Source organism: Protopterus annectens, chromosome 16.part0, assembly GCF_019279795.1.
Source record: "Protopterus annectens isolate FY-2018-M chromosome 16.part0, PAN1.0, whole genome shotgun sequence".
NCBI classification, from domain to species: domain Eukaryota; kingdom Metazoa; phylum Chordata; order Ceratodontiformes; family Protopteridae; genus Protopterus; species Protopterus annectens.
Window position 1 is genome coordinate 869,756,800 of NC_056750.1, and position 24,147 is coordinate 869,780,946.

General features: G+C 43.3%; 1 protein-coding gene across 1 annotated transcript in view; it reads left to right on the forward strand.

Annotated features, from left to right (window-relative positions):
- Window positions 1-24,147, forward strand: part of NDRG2 (NDRG family member 2) — a 2,287,731-nt gene that overhangs the window by 166,650 nt on the left and 2,096,934 nt on the right. The gene's annotated exons all lie outside the window — the stretch shown is intronic.

Below are 24,147 nucleotides of genomic sequence, written 5' to 3' on the forward strand. Positions count from 1 at the left end.
AGACATTGGCATTGGCACCGCAGGGAAGATTAGCTGCAGGAGGGCTCCTCAGTTTCTTCATGGTAAAGCTGAAGGCAAAGGTAGTACTAGTTGGTCATAGAAGGCACTTGGAGGCTTTGTTGGGTCTTTTCTGGAAGCTTCTTGCATTATCACTTTTAATTTTTCTTTGAATTTGGATTTATGTTGATCCTTCGAATACTGTTTCAGTGAAAGCAATAAACCAAAACCAGGTCGCAGAAACCACCTTTAGCGAACACTTAAACTATTTTTTTTTGCAGGGGGAAAGCCCCCTGTACACTCCATGTGGACGGACATCCTCCACATGCCAGAAATAAATATATATATATATATATATATATATATATATATATATATATATATATATATATATATATATATATATATATATACCAACTCTGAGGTTGCACAACAGTGCTCCACTTTTTGTCAAAGGCTGTTTGTGCAAATTGGCTTCTGTCCTCTAGACTAAAGGGGTATTTAGAGGAGAGCAGTTTTGTCTAAAAGGAACTGTTTATTAGGACTCTGTCTTGTAAAGTGGATCCAGAGTGTTAGAAAACAGAAGGATTTACCTTGATGGTATATACACTTGTAATGCATCTGCGTTTTAATATCAGGAGCAAAGTTATCAAGATCCATTTTCATTAGCTTTGCCTCCTACAGATTGATTCGGAATACCTCTGACCAATGCTGGCTTCACATTATTTCTGGGGAAGGAGGGAGAACTCACCAATAAGGATGAATACTCCATATAGCAGGCTGATGTTGTCTTACATAGACACTGTATGACTGCATTTTTACTAGAACCAGCCCCCCCCCCCCGTTTTACATACTGTCAGTTCCCCCAAGCCTTTCACACACTTCTATTCCAAGAAGGAGCACCATTATGTCTTGTAAAGTTGCATCTGGCTGAAGCTTCAGTGTGGTGAAACCTCTGAACCCCAAAGCTCCCCACACTGGCCCCTTCTTAAAAACACTAATACTGTGGTTACACAACAACAGAGAAAACTGAAAAGCTGAAGTGTGTCTGTCTCACTGTTTGGCATCCCCAATACGGGATGGTATAAATAGCTTCACTGCACCTCCCCCCTCAGATGCAACTGGCAACTATGCCGAGTTCTACACTATTGCTTTATACAAACACCTGTATGACTGCATTGACTCGGTCGTACCTGATGGAACCAAAACAAGCTACTCAAGGAAGAGCAAACCTGCTTGCTGGACAACTGCCGTTACCAGGCATTACAATAAGAGGAAGACATTGCTGTCTAAGGGTAAGAGAGAGCAAGCCCCAAACTGGAAACATTCCCTTCTCTGCTTAAACAAGCAAATAAGACTTCTTGTGAAGTTCTCCAAAGCAAACTATGAATCCAAATTAGCTTCCTCAGCTAAAGACAACCATAAGGTGTTCTTTAGTTACAGCCATAACTTAAAAGGAAAGGTCCAGATTTGTGCAGAACTGGTAGTTAATGACACCACATATACTGAGCCTGTGGACATAGTTAACCTGTTGGCCGACAGGTTATGTGAAAACTTCACTCCATTGTCCCAGCCACACGTACCCCATAATATATGATGTCCCTACCACCTGTCCCCCTACCCCTAATCCAGACATGGAAAACCTTATGATACAAAAAATAAGAAAACAAAAAGGAAACGTAGAAAGGATTAGCGATGGAGACTTTAACGAAATAGAACCTGGGGTTGTGGAGTACCGGCAAAGTAGACATCCAAGTTAAGGAAAAACCTGTGTAGCTGGAAGCAACTAGGCAGTTGCCATATGAAGATATTTTGGAGTCGTCCACAGGAAACCAGTGTAAACATTCACTTAAAGCTGGACAGCAAGGAAAGGAACAGGAATCTGTGGCAACTCTGATGCGGTCAGTGTTGATGAGTGATAGACCAGTGAGGTCCCATATGATACAGCAACAGATGGCACAGGATGAAACTGAAGAGAAGGTGCTACAGGAAGATGCTATAGAACTTTCTATAGAATCCCCGCAGGAAATGGAGACAAAAAATGTGCCCTCAGTTTAGAAGAAAATGAGCTAAGAGAAGAGTTGCTTGATTTAATAGAGATAGACATATTAAGGTCAATGAAAGAAGCAGACTGCAGAAGGTCAATAAAACCCAAAACATCAGAAGTTTGATCAAACAAATAAACGCAGTAATCAGGACTGCCCATAGAGATCCATGCAATATAACAGAAGTAAACAGGATATGTCACTGTGCATCTAAATTAATAACTGATAAAGTTCTACCACAAGAACACAGGGTAGTGAAGAAAAGGAAGGGGAGAAATCGAATACCATCATGGAAGTATCCAATAGAGAAAATTATAAAGCAATTAAGACAAGAAGTGTCACCGTTAGAAGAGTATAGATGAGAGATCAGATTAGACGTGATAAAAGCAATGTGCTGTATTTTAATGGATCAGGATCTGTCTTGTACTATTGCCAATAATAAACTAAAAATCTCTGCACATTCAGAAAAACTTAGAAGGTACACAGATAAACATAAAGGAAAAGTACAGACTAAGCAATTTATTGATGACTCCAAAAGTTCTTTAGAGAATTGGGAAATAAGGCAAAAGGAACTGAAAGACCAGCCAAAAAAGAAGAAATATATACATTTTGGAGAAATATCTATGAAGATCCTGTGGAACATAACAAAGATGCTAAATGGATAGAAGAAGTAAAAGAAAGAATAAGAAGTTTAAAGGTACAGGATATGAAATGGTGATGAAGTACCAGCCAGAGAGAGTGAGACAGAGATAAATCTAAGAAAAGCCTCCAATTGGAAAATTCCAGGCCCAGATGCAATACCTATCTTCTGGCTAAAAGTATTAATGTCCCTGCATGAAGATTTAGCCATGAGTAAGAACTGTTTATATGTGCACCCCAAACACACACCAACTTGGTTAACAACAGGAAAACAATGCTTCTTCTTAAGAGTGAATTTGCAAGTTATCCTAACAGTTATAGACCAATAACTTGCCTTCTGAAGACATATAAACTGTACACCAGAATTGATGCCGACAGTTTGTAGTCATTTAGAACAAAATTCAATCATGGCAATAGAACAAACTGGTAATAAAAGAAAATCATATGGAACAGAGGATCATCTGTTGCTAAATAAAGTCATAATGGAGAACTGTAAAAAAAGGGGAAGAATCTAAGTATGGCATGGATTGACCACAAAAAAGCATTTGATAGTATTCCAGACTCATGGATAAAAGAGTGCTTAAAAATGTATAAGATGCACCCTATACTGATCGACTACATGTGACCATGAAACAGTGGGAAACCACTTTGCAATTAAGCCATGATAAAGGACAGATTATTATTTCATGGATACAAATTCAAAGGGGGATATTCCAGGGTGACTCTCTGTCACCGCTGCTATTCTGTCTTGCCTGTAGATCAATATGTCTATACACCTTTAAGAAGCTTTCTAGGGGTTTGCACAAATGTATAAATCCTGAGCATGCGTTAGCCTGACTGCCATTTTGTAGTAAGCCGTTGAGATGTAAGCATGTATGTTTGTGTAGCTGTCAGTTAATCAGTTTGGTTATATTTTATGATGCTGCTATCCATCCTGATGTGTTTCTGTGTAATAAAGCATATAAATGAACTGCCCAGCCTGTTCGTCTTTAATGGGAAACAAAACAAATGACATGATGTTAGAAAGGGATCCAGATTCCAGAACGAGAGGGCAACCAGTTAAAGGTGGAGGAATATACAAGAGTGAGTCATCCCTACTGCATGTTTAATTCGCAAAAATGTGTTTCAGGTATCAAAGCTTACGTAAATTATTTCTTATTTGCAAAATAGAAAACAAAGCACTCAGAATGCTGTAAACAAATTTCTACATAAACGAAATGCTGATAACTGTTACATATTGAAAAAATATTTGAATAACTACAGAAAATGTTTGAAGTAAAGTCCTAATTGCGTAAAATGAATAAAATAAGGAAAACCACCACATTTGTTTTCCAAGTAGCTTACAACATGTACTTTTTTCACATTAATTAAAGCTATTCACGATATCCAAAGTATACAGAGAGTTTGCATGCTTGTGCAGTATTACAGTACAGTTATTTTGTAAAATACAGCCATTTCAAAGCATATGTCACAAAGTAAAGTATTTAAAAGAGTTTGTGCATTTGAATGTTATTACAAGTACTGGCTGTGTGTGCATGTTTGTATATAATTACAAGGGCCATTTTCTCAGTGTGTTTGGGCATAATTTGTTGGCATGGCTGAAGGATTTTAAAAACCATGTCCACTTGTCTTTGATAATAATATTGCAGAGAATTGGAGAGTGTTTGAGCAAGAGTATGATATTTTCATACAGGCTGCATTTTCTGATAAAGATGACCGTACAAAGGCATTTATTCTGCTTAATTTGGCTGGTTTGGAAGCCATAGAAAGAAAGCATTCATTTGTGTATGCACCGGCTGTATTTGCAGGGGAAGGGGAAAACTGTCATAGTGGTACCGGCTGAGTCAAGGGAAGGCCCCGACTGCTTGAAATGTAAATTTAGAGAAATGTGTACCCCCCCTAAACAAATATTACAATTGAAAGTCACTTGTTTTACACAAGAGATCAAAAGTCTGGGGAATCTTTTTGCAGCATACATAACTGACTTGAGAAACAAAGCTAAAATGTGCAGATTTGATCATTTAAGGCGAGTTGATAAAAGACAAACTAGTGTGTGGTATTAACAACGATGCTGTGAGAAAGATTTTGCTTTGTGACAGTGATTTAATTTTGAATAATGGATTTGAGATTTGTCAAATATATGAGCTCACAGAAAAGCACACACATATGCTTACAAATGAGAAATGCACACTTCCAGTATCTTCTGGTGCTAATATTGATAGTATGCAGCACGTGGTTAAAAGAAACAGGCCCAAGCACATGGCAGCAACTGTAAGCCCTGCAACACTCAGAGGGAAACCCTGTAGTATTCTAGCAAATTCCAGAGTACGCACAGTCTCAGTGAAGCATAACAGTGAGTCAGCAGACTCAAAGCATGTATCCTCACCCAGTTTCATAGTCAACTATCATAATTGTGGTGCAGATCATGAACCCAAAAGAAAAATGCTTAGCATTTGGTCAACAGTGCCAGAAATGCAATAAGTGGAATAATTTCAAAAGGTTTTGTAAATTAAACAAGGAGCATTCTTTTATTAAAAGAGAACACTCAAAGAGGTAACTTGATCAATTAGAAAACTGTGACCCTACTTTTTATGTTGTTCGTGTGTCTGTGCTTAATGAACTTTTTATGTTGTTCATGTGTCTGTGCTTAATGAAACAGTCAATGCAGTAGATGTATGGGAAAGAATTAAGTATTTTGTGCTGTTTGGATAAATGGAAGACCCATAGAACTCAGTCGACACCGGTTCAAAGTGCAATGTTTTCAGCAGAAACATTTGCAAGAGTATATGCTGGTGAGAAGCTTGATTTGGCAAAGTGTGCAAGGCTTGTTGCTTATTGTGGTGAATTTTATTTATTTATTTACATTTGTTTACCGGGAAAGTCCGACTGGACACAGGTCCATTTTCAGCGGAGGCCCGGGGAGAAAAGCTCCACAGTACAATAGAATGCAGTACATGAGAGAACGAAATATAGAACATACAGATGTCCTTCAAGGATGCATCTGCAGTCCTTACAAATGGGTTGTCCTGTCGTCAGGCAGCCCTTCGGTCGGCCGGATTCCAAAGTCTGGGTCTGGCCTCGGCTGGTGTCGCACTTCACCCGACGTCATAGCTGCAGTTATTCGGGTATAAAGGCATCAGCCGACGCCATTTTCCTCAGTCTTTCTGGCCGCGTGGCGCCCGAAGCAGAAGCTGTTCGCAAGTGCCGGTCGGTCAGAACCAGAGATTACTACCGAATACTACTACCGAAGACTTCTAAAAGCTAAGTACCCCGTTGGGGACTCTTTCTTGCCTCAGCCGATGTCAGAAAAAGTGAATAACTGTTTAACTTGTGGGAAACAAATACCTCATAAAGATTTCCACTCTTACTGCTTACCCTGTTTAGGCCCAGACCACGACGTAGCAGCTTGTCTAGCCTGTGCTTCTTTTAACCGGCGGACGCTTAGACGTCGGTCTGAATTTGCTGAGGAGTTTTTCGGCTCCGATTTTGCTTATATTATGCCGTTGGATCCTCCGACTACGCAAATTTCTAAAAAGCGCAAGGAAAAGGACCGACACTCGCGGTCCGCGGTTTCGGCCGAAACCGCGGTTAAGCCAACCGCGAGTGTCTCGGTTTCGGCTGAAACCGAGCAAGCGGTTCTTCCTTCAGCCGAAAACTTACCTTCTACCGAGGCCTCTTCCAACCTGGTGGAATCGGCTTCTGAAATCCCACCTGCTGTTGCAGTTTCTCAGGAATTATCTGACACTATTCCCTTGGATGTTTCAACCCCTGCACGTGGAGCTGCTAGGCCACCTGCAGCCATGTCCATTAAGGCCTTTGCCAGGGCTAAAGCAGCTAAAGCTACTAAAACTGTGCCTGCTAAGACCCCCTCTCACAGGCCTAGCTCTAGTTCATAAATGCTTAGTTTAGCAGAGGATCTCATTTCTTTAATTCGGGGATCCCAACCTCAACCTGACAGGGCCTCTCACCCACCTCCAGAGAAGAGGCCTAGAGCAGAGCCTCCTCAGCCACTTTCTACAGATGATTCCTCTGATGATTCAGATGTTACAGACCCTCCAGAGGCTCCTTTCTCCCCTTATGAAGACTCTGATGCTGAAGAGTCCATCCCTTCTGCCTCTCCGCCTGAGGAATTTTCCTTTGGGGAAACCTTGCATGCTATGAGGGAACAATTTCAGTGGCAGGGCCAGGATTTTTCAGACTCCAGAAAAAGGCTTAGAACCTTTCTGCATTTACCACAACATAGGCCTTTAGCCATACCTCCAGTTCTTTCTGTTGTAGATGATGCATTTAATGATGCTTGTACTGCTGATTCTCTACCTCCGGCCCCTGCTAAGCCTGATAGATACTACAGGGTCCTGGACACGCATTACCATTTGTATAAGGCTCCTTTTGCAGATCCCGAGACTATCTCCCAAGGACCTAAGGCTGTAGCAGCTACCTCTGCTAAAAAACCCCTCCCCTCTGAAAGGGAATCCAGATCCTTAGAGAGATGGGGTAAAAAAGTTTACACTTCTGCTACTCTGTCAGCTAGGGCCTTGAACTGTCAATTTCACATGATCCAGTATCAAGAATTTATGCTAGACCAGTTAACCAAAAAACTGTCCTCTGATGAAGCATTAGACAAAAAATCTGTTCAGGAAATGGTACATAACATTCAGCAGGTCAGTAACCATTCCTTAAACTGCGGCTATGATGCACTGGAAGCTTCCTTCAGATCAGCCATGACTGGCACAGTTATCAGAAGGCATGCATGGTTAAAAGAGCAGGCCTTACCAGACCATGTGAAATCCAAATTACTAGATGCTCCCATGGACAAGATCAATTTGTTTGGCTCTCCTGCACAACAGGTGCTGAAGAAGATGGAAGAGAAGGCAAAATCTGTCCAAACAGTGAAAGATTTCTTACAGGTCCAACCTCCGAGGTTTAGCAGGAATTGGTCCTCCAAGAATTGGTCCTTTCCCGACTCCTCCAGAGCCCAGAGAGGCAGGAATAGGCGTTCAAGAGGCCAAAGTCAATCCAGAGGTGCCTACAGGGGACGCCAGTGGCAGGGTAACAACCAGCGAGGCACAGACACAGCCACCACCACTACTACAGGACAATCACAGTGACTTGGATGTGGCACCGCCTACCAGGGAACAACTAGAAGCACCCTTAGGCAGGAAGCTAGCCTTATTTTCAATAAACTGGCATTACATCACAAGAGACAAGTGGATTTTACAGACAATAGACCAAGGCTACAGGTTTCACTTCCATACTCTACCAGGGAAGAGAGGAATGCCAAACCTACCTCCAAATCAAAAGGCAGAAGCTCTAAAACAAATATCTCAATTATTAAGGATGAGAGCTGTGGAAAAGGTACCATCTATGGAGCAAGGAAAGGGATTTTACTCCAGACTCTTCCTGGTACCAAGAAAAGAGAGTAAATGGAGACCTATTCTCGACCTGTCCGCTTTAAACACATTCCTCATTGTTCCAAAATTCAAAATGCTGACTCTACAGCAGCTTCTTCCCATGCTGGGCAAGGAGTCTTGGCTGGTAACTCTAGATCTCAAGGAGGCATACCTGCACGTCCCCATATGACCAAATTGCAGAAGATATCTCAGATTTCTTGCAGGATCAGAGCATTATCAATTCTCAGCATTGCTCTTTGGCTTATCTACTGCGCCCAGAGTGTTCACGAAATGCCTGGCATCAGTAATTGCTCATTGCAGGCTTCAGGGAATCCGAATCTACCCCTACCTGGACGACTGCCTGATACAAGCGGACAACAAAAACAAGCTAGCAGAAGACTTACAAAGGGTCATTTACCTGCTACAAGCCCTGGGATATACAGTCAATATAAAAAAGTCAAGGCTGATACCATCCCAAAGAATAACCTTTTTGGGTGCAGAGCTGAACACATCAAAACAAATGGCATTCCTAACGGTAGAAAAACAGGAGCAACTACCTCTCTACTTCTTGGCATTAACAAAGCAGAACCATCTAACAGCAAGAAAAGTACTGCAAGCCTTGGGCTTCATGGCATCCTGCATAATATTGGTTCCTCATGCCAGACTGCATATGAGAAAGCTACAGTGGTACCTAAGGAATTTATGGTCTCAACACAAGCACAGCCTAGAAACCCAAATTCCAATAATTCCATGCCTGAAGCAAGAATTCCTATGGTGGGCTTAGGCCTGTCAATCAAACACAGGATTGCCCTTCCACAGCCCTCAACCAAGCCAAACCATCACGACGGATGCCTCAGACCTCGGTTGGGGGGCTCACATGCTGGACAAGTGCATACAAGGCTTATGGACTCAAGATCAGCTGCACCTACACATAAATCTAAAGGAAATGCTGGCAGTAAAACTGGCAATTCAGACATTCAGACCATTTCTCAGACAAGGTCAATTGATGATAAGGACAGACAACACCACAGTTATGTGGTACATCAACAAACAGGGAGGCACACATTCGTACCCTCTATGCCGGATGGCACTGGACCTCTGGAATGTGGCCCTGAGCTACAACATTCAGTTACAAGCAATTTTTGTACCAGGAAAAGAAAACATTCTAGCAGACATATTAAGCAGGACTACCATGGATGCCCACGAATGGATGCTGCATCCGGACATCTTCAAAACCATTACAAGAAAATGGGGACTCCCAGAAATAGATTTATTTGCATCCCCACGCAATCACCAGCTAAAGAAATTCTGCACAAGGACGTACCACCCACTTGCTTGGAAGGTGGACTCCCTATCTTTCAGTTGGAAAAACCTGACAGCATATGCATTCCCACCTCTTCCTTTGATGCACAAGGTGCTACTGAAGATCAAAGAGGAACGTCCAAGGATCATTCTGATAGCCCCAGACTGGCCAAGACAACATTGGTACCCACTGCTAAGGAGCATGTCTCGGGGACAAATATGGACACTACCCCTGGTTCCCTTGCTGTTAACGCAGAACAACTACAACATCCTGCATTCAAACCTGAAAACTCTGCAGCTGACTGCCTGGAACATTGCATAAGATCAATTAACCCGAATTTATCCCAAAGGGTTAAAGACATTATCCTTGAGGCTCGCAGACCCTCAACAAGAAAAAATTATTCAGCAAAATGGAAAAGATATCTCATTTGGAGTACAGCAAAAGGAGAAGATGTGTCACTGGTAAACATAGCCAACATCCTGGAATACTTGGCAGAGCTCTTCCACACAGGCCTGTCCTATTCTTCCATCAAGATTCATGCATCAGCTATTTCAGCAGAATACTGCTTGGATCCTCCTGTCTTTTCACATCCTCTGCTCAGGCAGTTTCTCAGAGGAATTAAAAATGTAAAACCTCTTAGGAAGCCACCATTGCCAGCATGGGACTTGAACTTTGTGCTAGAAAAATTGACACTCCCTCCTTTCGAACCAGCAGCAACAGCAGAATTACAATATTTATCATGGAAGACTGCTTTCCTGCTGGCAATCACTTCAGCAAGAAGGGTATCTGAACTACAGGCATTAATGGCAGTACAACCCTTCCTGATCTTCCATCAAGATAGAGTGTCCATGAGAACTAATCCTACTTTTATGCCTAAGGTGGTCTCCAGAGTGTCTTTAAATCAGGCTATCCACCTACCTACATTCTTCCCCAACCCACAGAACAGGGGAGAAAGACTGTTGCATACCTTGGATGTACATAGACAATTACGCTACTACCTGGACAGGACCAAGGGCAATAGAAAAACTGACCAGCTACTGGTAGCATATGCAACAGGAATGGAAGGAAAAGCAATTTCAAAACAGACAATCTCCAAGTGGATAGGAAATTGCATTAGATTTTGTTACTCCTACCATGGAAAGAAAACTCCAGAAAACATCAGGCCTCACTCTACAAGGGCTACAGCCACTACCACAGCCTTTTTACGAGGAGTGGCTACCAAGGACATTTTAGAGGCTGCTACTTGGAGCTCCATGCATACATTTGCCAAGCATTATAATTTACCTTTATACTCTAGATCCCGAGCAGGTTTTGCCACTGCTGTTTTGCAAGGGATCTTAACTACACCATAACTTTATTTTTCCTCCTCCCCCAGTTTGGCTATGGTATTCTACCCATTTGTAAGGACTGCAGATGCATCCTTGAAGGACATAGTACAGTTTTGTACCTACCATAAATGTAGATGTCCGATAGGAATGCATCTGCAGTCAGGATTACCCACCCACCTTTCCCCTCTGTGGTACTCCTAGGGTATTTGCCCATCTTATAGCTAGCTGGGGGAATCTATTATGGTGTATTTGTTTGTATATATGTACATACATGCTTATTTTTTTTGTGTTTGCTCTCTACTATTTGAAATCATTGGCATTTATCCAAATTTAGCCTTCCAAGAGGGCACCTGGCATCTGGGGCAAGAAACACTGAGGAAAATGGCGTCGGCTGATGCCTTTATACCCGAATAACTGCAGCTATGACGTCGGGTGAAGTGCGACACCAGCCGAGGCCAGACCCAGACTTTGGAATCCGGCCGACCGAAGGGCTGCCTGACGACAGGACAACCTATTTGTAAGGACTGCAGATGCATTCCTATCGGACATCTACATTTATGGTAGGTACAAAACTGTACTTTCATTTTAATATATAATATGTTAGAAGTTAACAGTTTTAGACAGTGCAGTAGACATTCATTGAGGTACATAGTAAAGACATTGAGGTACATAGTCAAAACTTAAAAAAAAATATTTTTTTTTTTTTTTTTTTTTTTACCAGTATCTGGGTTTACAAGCTTTTTAGGGCAAATCTGATTATACTTATCTGAACATGTGACACACAATTAGATTGGTATGGATTAACCTGGAGTGTAACATGAGCATAGCCAGTTAGTTAAGTAGTGGGTTTTAAGGAGTTTTTTTGAAATAATTGAAGGAGGTGGTAGAAGTTATATGGGTTGGTAGTGTGTTCCAGGTTTTGGCAATGGCACTGGCAAAGAGTGATTTACCAGCACTGTTTTTATGTTGGATGACAGTTATTAGGTTCTGGCTGTTAGATCGTAGGGTTCTAGTGGGAATGTGGGGCTGTATTAAATGCTGAAGTGCTGTGGTTAACTCAGGGAGGTAGTAGAGCTTGTGAGCTATAGAGAGTTGATTGAGCATGAGTATATGAGGCAACTCAAGCCAGTTAAGCTGTTTTAGGGATAGACAGTGGTGGGACCTGTAAGAAGCATCAGAAGCAAACTTGGCAATTTTATTATAGCAAGATTCCATTTTATTTAGTTTGGTTTGGCGTAGATTAATCAAGATGGGAGAGGCGTAGAGGAGATGAGTCCTAGCGATGGTAACTTTGGTATGTTTAGTCATAAACTGTTTGTTCCTGTAGAGAAGGCCTAGCTTTTTATTGACTTTCTTGATGGTTTGTGCTATGTGGATGTCGAATTTCAGGTTATTGTCTTATCTCTACGCCTAGCAGTTTAGTGTGTGTGGTTGGACTAATTTGAATGTTTTCTTTGGAGTTGATGAAGTTGTTGCTCAGGGGAGGAGATCTACCTGGGCCAAAGAGAATGTTTGTTTTTTTGGGGGGTTAAGAAGAAGTTTGATGTTAGTGAACCAGGTTTCAGCTAGGCTCATAGGTAGGTACTAGGCTATCTGCCCTAAGGCATTTATAAGCCTAGCCAGAATGTGTTGGCTTTCGCCGCCCCCTTAGATTAGTTCCCTGTGCCTCTGTCCAGCAGAGCCACTGAAGTGATCCCCGGGGTAAACTTTCAGTTTCCCATCCACTTGTCAAGATTTCTCTTGAAGAGGGTTAGCGAGGATCTCTGCCTAATGTAGATTGGGATCTTGTTCCAGAGCATGGGAAGTCTCTGGGACAAGAATCTATCCCTCCAGCACGTCCTATTTATTGTTGTGGTGAGGTTTAGATCCCTAGAGCCCGTGGCTCGAGGGGATATGGTTTTCTTTAGGTGGAGCATGTCCATCAATTCTGGGTTGGACGTGGTCTTGTATGTCAGGCAGAGATCACCTCTTGAGTAGGCTGTATGCAACCGAGTACAGCTGGAGTTTCTTCAGTTGAGCTGCTTAGGGCATCTGTTTGAGGCCAGTGATCCTCTTGGTGAGGCATTTCTGTGATCTTTTCAGCTGTTGCAGGTGTCTTGTAAGGTACATCCCAAATGGGGCGTTGTACTCTATGATGGGTCTGATGAGTGATGAGTAGAGGGGCACAATGACCTCTTTTGATCTGGATGCGAACCCTTTTGTGATTAGGTGGGCCACGTAGAAGGATTTTGTAACCACTTTGGCAATGTGATTATCAAAGATAAGATTACTATCTACTTGGGTCCCCAGATCCCTTATTACGTGTTCCGTATTTAGGGGACTACCACCTATGTAGTAGTTTGTGAGTACTTTGTTTTTTCCAAAGGGAATGACTATGCACTTTTTGGCATTTAGCTTGAGGCCATGATTTTGACACCAGGTATCCGTCTCAGTGAGAACCTTTTTGGAGGGTGTCTGTGTCAGCCGGAGAGTCAATTATAGCCGCTAGTTTGCAGTCATCTGCAAACTTGGTCAGCCATAGTCCTCCTGTGCTTGCCTGTACCTCTGAGAAGTATATGCCAAACAGGAAGGGTCCTAGGGCTGAGCCCTGGGGAACGCCACTTGTAACCTGTTTAGAATCTGATCTAGCTCCCGCAACTCTCACCATGTGGGGTTCTGTCCATGAGTCAGTTGGCAACCCATCTTGTGATGTAGGGGTTTATGTTCAGGCTGGTGAGCTTGTCTATAATACCAGAATGGGGAATGGTGTCAAAGGCCTTAGTGAGGTCTAGGTAGGCTGTGTACCACCTTTCCCTCATCTATAGCCTTGGGAACTGTCTCAAAGAAGGCCACCAGGTTTATGAGGCATGATCTGCCCTTAACAAAGCTGAACTGGGTAGGGTCCAGTGTTTGGAGGTTCCCAATGTCTCTGTTAATGAGTTCCATGATGATGCGCTCCATAGCCTTGCAGACCAAGCTAATCAGGCTTCTAGAGTGATAGTTCCCGGGGTCTGTTGTGGCTCCACCTTTGTGGAGCGGAATAACTGATGTTCATCTTGTTTCACTGTTGCAGTCATTACATTAGGGTAATCTGTTGGCAGGTTGCCCTCTGTTGGCCTGATTAACAAAGTCTTGGGTCCTGTGTCGGTTGCTGTCCCTTCTTCCATGACATCAGGTCATCAGGGGTACAAAACATGCAGCTGATGCCATTACATCAGTCATTCTTGCCGCACGGTGCCTGAAGCAGAAGCAGTTAGTTCGCAAGTGCTGGTCGGCCGACTCCTGAAATTTTCGTTTTCGAGTTTCAGAACCGAAGTCTTCAACTTAAAGCTAAGTACCCCGTTGGGGAAACTTTTTCTTGCTCCTTACCGATGTCAATAAAAGTTAATAATTGTATTACTTGTGGGAAGCAAATACCTGGTAAGGATTTTCATTCGTACTGTATTCCTTGCCTAGGCCCTGACCATGATGTACTTGCTGTCAGTTTTGTGCTTTATTTAATCAGCGCACTATCCGTTGTCGGTACATTTTTGCTTCTAAATATTTCGGTTCTCAGTTTAATTATCCAGAAATGACGTCGGTTAGCCATCCGACTACCGGAATACTGTAAAAACGTAAAGAAAAAGACAGAGACAGGCCGTTGAGGTCCAAAACTGCCAACGACGCTTCTCCTAAGCCAGTTCGCCGGTACTCAGTGAGGAGCTTTTGCAGCCCCTGATACCCGCTACTTCTGATTCGCAGGCCTCTACTGAGACCCATTCGGAGTCCGGTATGCTGTGAGATACTTCACATATGGAACCCGCGGATGAATCTACCTTGGATGGGTCCGGAGCCGCTGAGCAGGCACCGGCATCTGAGGGTGTTTTCAGGCCTACAGACTTGCATATTAAACCGACTCCAACTTCAGTGCTAGATCTATGTCTAAAAAACTGACGCCCAAGCCACATGCTCAGGCCCCTATGCCTAAAAAACAAATGATCAAAATGGCTGAAGATTTAATTACTCTGATCAGGGGTAGTCAACCCCCCCCCCCCTCCAAGAGGTCTAGGATTAAATTAATCTTCTGAACAGGACTCTGTTTCTTCTGACTCTTCTAATGGACAGGATTTGTCCATACCTACTTATGAGGACTCTGAAGATTCCATTACCTCTGCTTCTCCCCCTGAGTATTTTTCTTTTGGGGAGACTTTACATACCTTAAGGGAACGTTTCCACTGGGAGAGTCAGGATTTCTCTGAATCCAGAAAGAGGCTTATTGATTTCCTTCTCCTACCTCAGCAGAGGCCTTCGGCCGTACCTCCTGTAATAGGTATTGCATGGCCAGTATGGCCCCTGATTCCTTGCAAACCAGACAGGTACTACAGGGTTCCTGTGTCCCACAAATTCCTTTTCAAAAATCCTGTTGTGGACCTTGAAACCATTTCTCAGGGGCCCAAGGGCATTAAGGCTTCTACTGCTAAAAATCCTACCCCTTCTGATAGAGACTCCAGGGTGCTGGATAGATGGGGTAAAAAGGTTTACACTTCTGCAACCTTAGCAATCAGTGCTTTAAACTGTCAATTTCATATGCTAAAATATCAGCAGCATGTCATGGGACTGTTTAAACAGAAAATTATGTTGATTTCTGACTCTGTGGAGAATAAAGATTTGCAGGATTCACTGCATTTAGCTGAACAAGGTGGCAAACATACTTTGCAGTGTGGTTTTGATTCCTTAGAGGCCTCTTGTAGGGTTACTGGGTCTGTGCTTAGAAGGCATGCTTGGCTTAAGGAGCAATCTCTGCCTGATCATGTTAAAGCAAAACATTTGGATGCTCCTTTACAGCAGGACTGCTTATTTGGCAATAAGGCTGAAGAAGTTCTAAAAAAGATGGAAGATAAAACTAAATCCATGCAAACTGTGAAAGATTTCTTACAAGTGCAACCTCCTAGATTTAGTAGGCATTGGCCTAATAAGAACTGGTCCTTTCCAGCTCCTTCCAGAACCACTACGGCCAAACCCAGACATTCCAAAACCACCAGGTATCAGTCCCAAGGGACTTTCAGAACTAAGCAATGGGGTGCTTCCACTTCCAAATCTGGGAACAACAAAGCACCACCTTATGGTAAGCAGTCTCAATAACTTCACTTTGAAATTACCAAGCACTTACCTCTTAGCCGCCCCTTTAGGGGGAAAACTGGCTCTTCATTCAAGAAACTGGGAACTTATAACCCAGGACAAATGGGTTTTAAATATAGCGTCCCAGGGATACAGATTTAATTTCCACACGTTGCCAACACTAAACGGGTGGCCAGACCTGCCCCCAAATCAGTGGGCAGAGGCTCAGAAACAAGTACTTTCCCCCCTAAGCATGGGGGCAATTCAACTGGTACCAGAAGAGGTTTCTATTCCAGACTTTTCCTGGTACCCAGAAAAGACAAATCATGGAGTCCAATCCTGGACCTGTCTACTCTAAACACCTTTCTGGAGATTCCCAAAATTCAAGATGCTGACTCTTCACCAGTTACTTCCTATGCTAGGCAAAGATGCCTGGTTGGCAACTCTATATTTAAAAGAAGCTTACCTGCATATCCCAACTGGGGAATCTTGCAGAAGATACCTCCGCTTCAAAGCAGGCTACTTGCATTATCAGTTCTCTGCACTGCCCTTTGGCTTGTCTACTGCACCCAGGGTATTCACAAAGTGCCTGGCTCCAGTAATTGCATTTTGCAGGCAAAGAAATATTTAAATATATCCATACCTGGACGATTGCCTAATTCAGGCAGAAAGCCAGGCATTCTTCTAAAACATCTGGCGTTTGTAAAAAGACTTCTAACCTGTCTAGGGTACACCATAAACAAAAAGAAACCTCAAATACCCTCTCAAAAATTTACATTCCTGGGTGCAAGCTTGAATACAACTGCCCAGATGGCTTTCCTTATGCCAGAAAAGCAAATTCATTTGGTAACTTACTTCAAACAGACAGCCACAAAAGCCCTGCTATCTGCAAGGCAAATACTGCAAGCCTTGGGGTTCATGGCCTCCTGCATTCTTCTAATTCCATATGCAAGACTGCATATGAGGAAACTTCAGTGGTACTTAAAAAGTTTATGGAGTCAACATTGTCACAGCCTGGAAATGATGATTCCTATCATACCGTGCCTGCACCTAGAGTTCCTATGGTGGGCAGAGGCCTGCCACCAAAACAAGGGACTGCCATTCACACCACCCCCTGCCACCCAAACCCTAACTACAGATGCATCAGACTCATCTGACTCATCTGGCGGGCTCATCTGGCAGGGAAGTGCATTCAGGGCAAATGGAGCCCAAATCAAATGCACCTTCATATCAATCAAAAAGAAATGCTAGCTTTACAGAATGCTCTGACAGCCTTTAAGGACTACCTTTATCCAGGACAATTACTGATAAAATATAGACAACACCACGGTTATGTGGTACATAAACAAGCAGGGGGATACACATTCATACCCCCCTCTGCAGACTAGCCATGACATTGTGGAACATGGCCTTGAGCTACCAAGTACAACTACAAACTCAATTCCTGCCAGGAAAGCAGAATGTTCTGTCAGACGAACTAAGCAGAAATCTCATGGACCCTCCCGAATGGAAACTGGAACCATGGATTTTCAACATGTTGACACACAAATGGGGGAACCCAGACATAGATCTTTTTGCCTCACCTCGGAACTACCAGTTAGACAACTTTTGCACAAGAACTCATCACAAAAAAGCCTGGAAAGCAGATGTTCTGTCCTTCAGCTGGAAAAACCTGTCAGTCTATGCCTTTCCCCCTCTGCCTTTGCTCCCCAAAGTTCTGCTAAAGTCAAGCAGGACAAGCCAAAAATTATTTTGATTGCTTCAGACTGGCCTCGCCAACACTGGTACCCACTCCTGCACAGTGTGTCACACATTTCTCCATGGCACCTGCCTCATACACCTTCCTTACTGTCTCAGCAGGAGAACCAAATTCTGCACCCTCAGCTCCAAACATTGAATCTTGCAGCTTGGCTAATCACTTAAATTCACCCTTAGCATCCCTCAGCAAACCTGTGATGGATGTCATTTTGTAGGCAAGAAGACCTAGTACTAGAAAGTCTTATAGGTTCATAGGTTCATAGGTTCATACTAGGCTATCTGCCCGAGGGCATTTATAAGCCTAGCCCATTGTTTTGTGGCTTACGCCACCCCTTTAGTATGGGGAACTATACCCATTATTTTGCTGTGCCTCTGTCGAGCAGTGACACTGAGGTAATTCCTGGGGTATATCTGCGATCTCCCATCCATTGGTCAAGATTTCTCTTGAACAAGGCCAGCGAGGTGCTCTGCCTCACATGTACCGGGATTTTGTTCCACAGCATAGGGAGTCTTTGGGTGATGAATCTATCCCTCCAGCACGTCCTATTAATAGCCGTGTCGAGGTTTAAGTCTCCGCCCTTGTGGCTCTGATGGATCTAGATTTTTGAGGTGAAGCATATTCATCAAATCTGGGTTTGACATGGCCTTGTATGTTAGGCAAAGGTCACCTCTGAGCAAGCGGTGGCGACTGAATAGAGCTGGAGTTCTTTCAGTCGGGCAGCATAGGACAGATTTTTGAGACCCTTTATCCTTTTGGTGAGGAACTTTGTGGCCTCTCCAGCTGCTGCAAGTGTCGGGTCAGATACATTCCGAATGGGGCATTGTACTCAATCATTGGTCTGATGAGTGATGAGTAAAGGGAGACTATGACCTCCCTTGATCTAGATGAGAATCCCTTCATGATAAGGTGGGCAATGTAGAAGGACTTCCTAACTATTTTAGCTACATGGGTGTCGAATGACAGACTACTATCAACCTGGGTCCCCAGGTCCCTGATAACTTCTTCTGTGCTCAGTGGATTGCCACCTATTTGGTAGCTAGGGGTAACCTTGTTTTTCCCGAAGGGTATGACTATGCATTTTTGGCATTTAACTTTAGGCCGTGGCTCTGGCACCAGTTATCCGTTTCTGTGAGACCCTTCTGAAGGATATCTGTGTCAGATGTGTTTTCTACTATGGCGCCCAGTTTGCAGTCATCTGCAAACTTTGTCAGCCATAACCCTCCTGTGTTTGCTTGTACTTGGAAAAGTAGATGCCAAACAAGAGTGGGCCCAGGACTGAGCCCTGTGGGACACCACTTGTGACAGGCTTTGAGTCTGACATGGCGCCAGCAACTCTGACCCTGTGGGTTCTGTCACTGAGCCAGTTTGCAACCCATCTTGTGATGTATGGGTTAACATTTAAGCTGATGAGTTTTTCAATGATACCAGAGTGGGGTATTGTATCGAAGGCCTTAGCCAGATCGAGGTAGGCTGTATGGACTGCCTTTCCCTCATCAATGGCTTTGGTGACTGTTTCGAAAAAGTCAACCAAGTTTAAAAGGCATGATCTGCCTTTGACAAAGCCAAACTGGGTTGGATCCAAAGTCTGCAAATTCCCTATGTCTTTATTTATGAGGTCCATTATGATCCTCTCCATGGCTTTGCAGATAAGGCTTGTCAAGCTAATGGGCCGGTAATTTCCAGGGTCTGTGGAGGCACCGCCTTTGTGAAGTGGGACCACAGTTGCAGTGCGCCACTCTCTGGGTACGTATCCAGAGGTAAGACTTTGATTAAACAGCTGTCCTAGCTGTGGGTTTAATTCCTCATTGAGTTCGTGGAGCACACAGCCGGGGACACCATCGGGTCCCATGGATGCTGTGTTTTTGCTTTGGAGAGAGCAGTTCTCACTTGGGCTGGAGATGTTTGGGGGCTGCACTCATTTGGTATAGATATCTCTCCTTTTGGGGAGGGGAGAAGTTTGCACTGAACCTGTCAGCCAGTATGTTGGCAATGTCTGTAGGATCAGTAATCTTCACATCATTTTGAACTAGTTCTGAGCATATCTGGGAGTTTCCTCCTAGGTTTCTAACATAGCTAAAGAAGGCCTTATGATTGTCTTTTGAGTCTTTAGCTATTTTCTCTCGAAATTTGCTTTGGATGATTTTATGAGAGCTCTTAGTTTTTTACTTATAGTGATAAAGGGTGTCTTACCTTTTAAGGATTTTGCTCTATCTTGCAGTAGCTTCCTCCTTTTGTTGTAGAGTTTGTTTATGGCTGGGGTCCACCAGACTGGACGCTTGCCTTTGGTACAAAGAGTCTTTGTTTTGCTTGGGATTGCCTTATCCATGCAGTCCTGCAGGTGCTGGTAGAAGGCGTTTGTAAGTGATTCAGCGGCTTGAGTATTGTTTTCCACGCTCGGGGCCTTAAAGGAGACCACACTAGTCTTTAGAAGTGTGAGGTCGGTTTTTGAGATGTTCTTTACTGTGGTCTTTTTTTTTGCAGGGGGGGGTGGGATGAGGACCTCCAGCGAGATTAGTTTGTGATCTGATCTCACCAGTGAGGGGTATACTTCCGGTGTTGAACATTGTGCTCCCATGTTCGTGATGATGAGATCAAGTATGTTATCTCCTCTTGTGGGGATGGTGACTAGTTGTTCCATGGCATTTGAGTTTATGAATTCCAGGAACTTTTGGGCTAGGGTGTTTGGGCTTGAGTAGTGTTCCCAGTCTATATTAGGGTAATTGAAGTCACCTAGTATGATGGTGTTTGGTGATACATTTATCCTCTAGTGTTTTCAGGAAGGCCATGTGAGTTTCCTGAGTTTGTGAGGGTGGCCTGTAACATGCTACAATTTGCAGAGCAGTCTTGCCTATGGTTAATTGCACCTGGATGGTCTCCGATGCATCGTGCGTTGCCACCAGTCTTGAGGTGTGGGTGTCCTTGATGAATATGGATACCCCCCCTCCTTTCTTGGTATTGTCCGGATTTTGGGGCGGAGCATGATATGAGGTAAAACCTGATAGCGCTGGGGTGCTCTCAGGAGCCTTGAACCAGGTTTCTGTCACAGCACAGACATCGATGTTCTCCATACTGAGAAGGGCCTCGAGTGCGTGCATTTTGAGATTTAGACTTCTGGCATTGAGCAGCATTACCCTTAGTTTTTTTCCTTTTTTATGCTGACAAATGGAAAAGATTCTGTGCCTGGAATCAATCTCAAGGGATGAGCACATCAGTGCCCAACTTACCTCAAATTTTGCAATACTTAACTGAGATGCTTCATAAGGGCCTGTCTTTTTCATCCATAAAAATCCATGCCTCAGCCATTTCAGCTCATTACAACACAGACCCCCCCCTTCTCTCATCCTCTTCTAAAGCAGCATCTCAGAGGGGCCAAAAACTTGAGACCACCCAGGAGAGCTCCAACCCCTGCCTGGGACCTTAACATTATATTGGAGAAACTCACTCTACCTCCTTTCGAGACAGCTGCAACTGCAGGCTTAAAAATGTTCTGCGTGTTTCACTGTTGCAGTCATTACACTTGGGTTATCCTGCTGGCAGGCTACCCTCAGTTGGCCTGAATTCCAAAGTCTAGGTCCGGCGTCAGTTGCTGTCGCCTCTTCCCGGACGTCAGTGCGCCAGGGGTATAAAAGATGCAGCCGACGTCATATTCTTCAGTCTTTCCCGTGCCCGAAACAGAAGCAGTTTGCAAGTGCAGGTCGGCCGACTCCTGAGATTTTCGTGTTCGAATTTCAGATCCGAAGTCTTCATTAAAAGCTAAGTACCCCGTTGGGGAAACTTTTTTCTTGCTCCAGACCGATGTCAGAAAAAGTTAATAATTGTATTTCTTCTGGGAAGCAAATACCTCATAAAGACTATCATTCTTACTGTATTCCTTGCCTAGGCCCTGACCACGACATTGCTAGTTGTCGTTTTTGTGCTAGAGTTAACCAACGCACTATTAAGCGTCAGTACGATTTTGCATTACACTATTTTGGCAGAAGATTTAATTATACGATGTCGTTGGATGGCCATACAACTACCGGAATTCACAAGAAACGCAAATTTCCTGGAAAACAGCCTTCCTTTTAGCAGTCACTTCAGCTAGAATGATATCTGAATTGCAGGCCCTTATGGCAGTGGAGCCTTTCATCATCTTTCATGCGGACAGGGTGTCACCTCAGGACCAATCCATCATTCATGCCCAAGGTGGTATCCAGTGTGGCTCTTAATCAGTCCATTCATTTGCCAACCAACTTTCTTTCCCAATCCACAGAACAAGGGAGAGCGGATTCTGCATTCATTGGATGTACACAGACAACTTAGATTCTACTTGGGCAGGACTAAATCTCGAAGAAAATCTGAACAACTGCTGGTAGCATTTGCTACAGGGACAGAGGGGAAGGCTATTTCGAAGCAAACCATTTCTAAATGGATAAGCCATTGTATTCATTTCTGTTATAAGCACCATGGAAAACCTATCCCCACAGGGGATCAGATCTCATTCCACCAGGCCTGCATCTACTTCAGCAGCCTTTCTCAGAGGCATTCCTACCGTGGATATTCTAGAAGCCGCTGCCTGGAGTTCAGTTCATACTTTCACCAAGCATTATCACTTACCAATCTTCTCTAAATCCAGAGCTGGCTTTGCCACTGCTGTTTTGCAGGGCCGTATAGCTGGTCCTAATGCTGTATAAATCCATCCTCCCAACCTTAGCTTTGGGAATCTACCCAAATGTAATGACTGCGACAGTGAAAAACGAAGAACATTGTACAGTTGTGTACACTTAGCATAAATGTTGATGTTCGAGTGTATTCACTGTTGCAGTCCTGGTTACCCTCCCTCCAGCCCCCTGTTTTTCTTTTACTATACCTCTTCTTTCTTTTATTATACTTAAAAGCCTTTTTGGTGTATTTGCTTTTGTTTGGAGGTATATTTTTGTTTCTTATTTTATATATATAATTTTAAGTATAATAAAAGAAAGAGGAGGTATAGTAAAAGAAAAAAAAAATATATATATATATATATATATAGATATATATATATATATATATATATATATATATATATATATATATATATATATATATATATATATATATATATACACATTCCATGTTGGTACAGCAGTAGCATTGTTACCTCACAGCAAGAGGTTCTCCCGTTCGATTCTCAGCTTGGCTTGGGAGTGCCTTCTGTGTGGAGTCTACATGTCCTCCCTGCGGTTGGTACCGGGAAATAGCTGAAAGAACAACAACGCATATATATATATATATATATATATATATATATATATATATATATATAATTTTTTTTTTTTTTTTTTTTCTCCCCATTTGGGGGGCACCTAACATCTAGGGCAAGAAAAACTGATATAATGACGTCGGCTGTATGTTTTATACCCCTAATGACCTGACGTCATGGAAGAAGGGACAGCAACCGACGCAGAACCCAAGACTTTGTTAATCAGGCTGACTGAGGGCAACCTGCCAGCAGATTATCCTAATGTAATGACTGCAACAGTGAATACACTCGAACATCTACATTTATGGTAAGTGTACACAACTGTACTTTGCTCTGCGCCACTCTGGGGTACATAGCCTGTGGAGAGGCTGAGTTTGAAGAGTGTGTTTAGGTGAGGGGTTAGTTTGTCTTTGAGCTCATGTAGGACGCAGCCTGGGACACCGTCCGGTCCCATTGATGCTGTGTTTTTGGCTTTGGAGAGGGCTGTTTTAACCTGAGTGTTTGTGATTTCTGGGACTCTACATTCTTCTGGTATGGTTATGGGCCCTTTTGGGGGTGAGAGGGGGGTGAAGTTTGCACTGAACCTGTCTGCCAGGATGTTGGTGATATTAATCGGTTCACTGTATTTTGTGCCATTCTGCACTAACTCCGAGCAGATCTGAGCATTGCCACTTAGATTCTTGACATAGCTAAAAAATGCCTTGCGGTTATCTTTGGAGTCCTTGGCAATGTTTCTTTCGAAGCTAGCCTTGGATGATTCTATGAGGGAACGTAGTTTCTTGCTGATACTGACCAGGGATGTCTTCCCTTCTTGGGATTTTACTCTTTTCTGTACTAGTTTCCTCCTTCTATTGTATAGCTTGTTTATGGCAGGAGTCCACCAGACTGGTTTCCTTTTCTCGGAGGACTGAGTCTTGGTTTTGCTTGGGATGGCACGATCCATGCATTCCTGTAGGTGCCCGTAGAATGCATTAGTAAAGGATTTTGCAGCTTGGACAGCATTATCCTTCAGCAATGGGACTTTGAAACTTTCCAGCTCTGTCTTAAGTAACGTGAAGTTTGCTTTTGAAAAGTTTTTCACGGTGGTTTTCTTCTCCGGGGTGGGGGCAGAATGTGGATATCCAAAGTGATTTGTTTATGGTCAGATCTAACCAGCGAGGGGTTGACCTCTGGTGTGGAACACTGGTCGCCCATGTTGGTGATGACTAGGTCCAATATGTTGTCACCTCTGGTGGAAGTGTTGACCAGTTGAACCAGGGTGTTTGAGTTTATAAATTCTAGGAAATGTTGGGCAAGGGTGTTAGTACTTGAGTAGTTCTCCCAGATAATGTTTGGGTAATTGAAATCACCCAATATTAGGGTGTTTGGTAGGACCTTTATGTTTCCCAG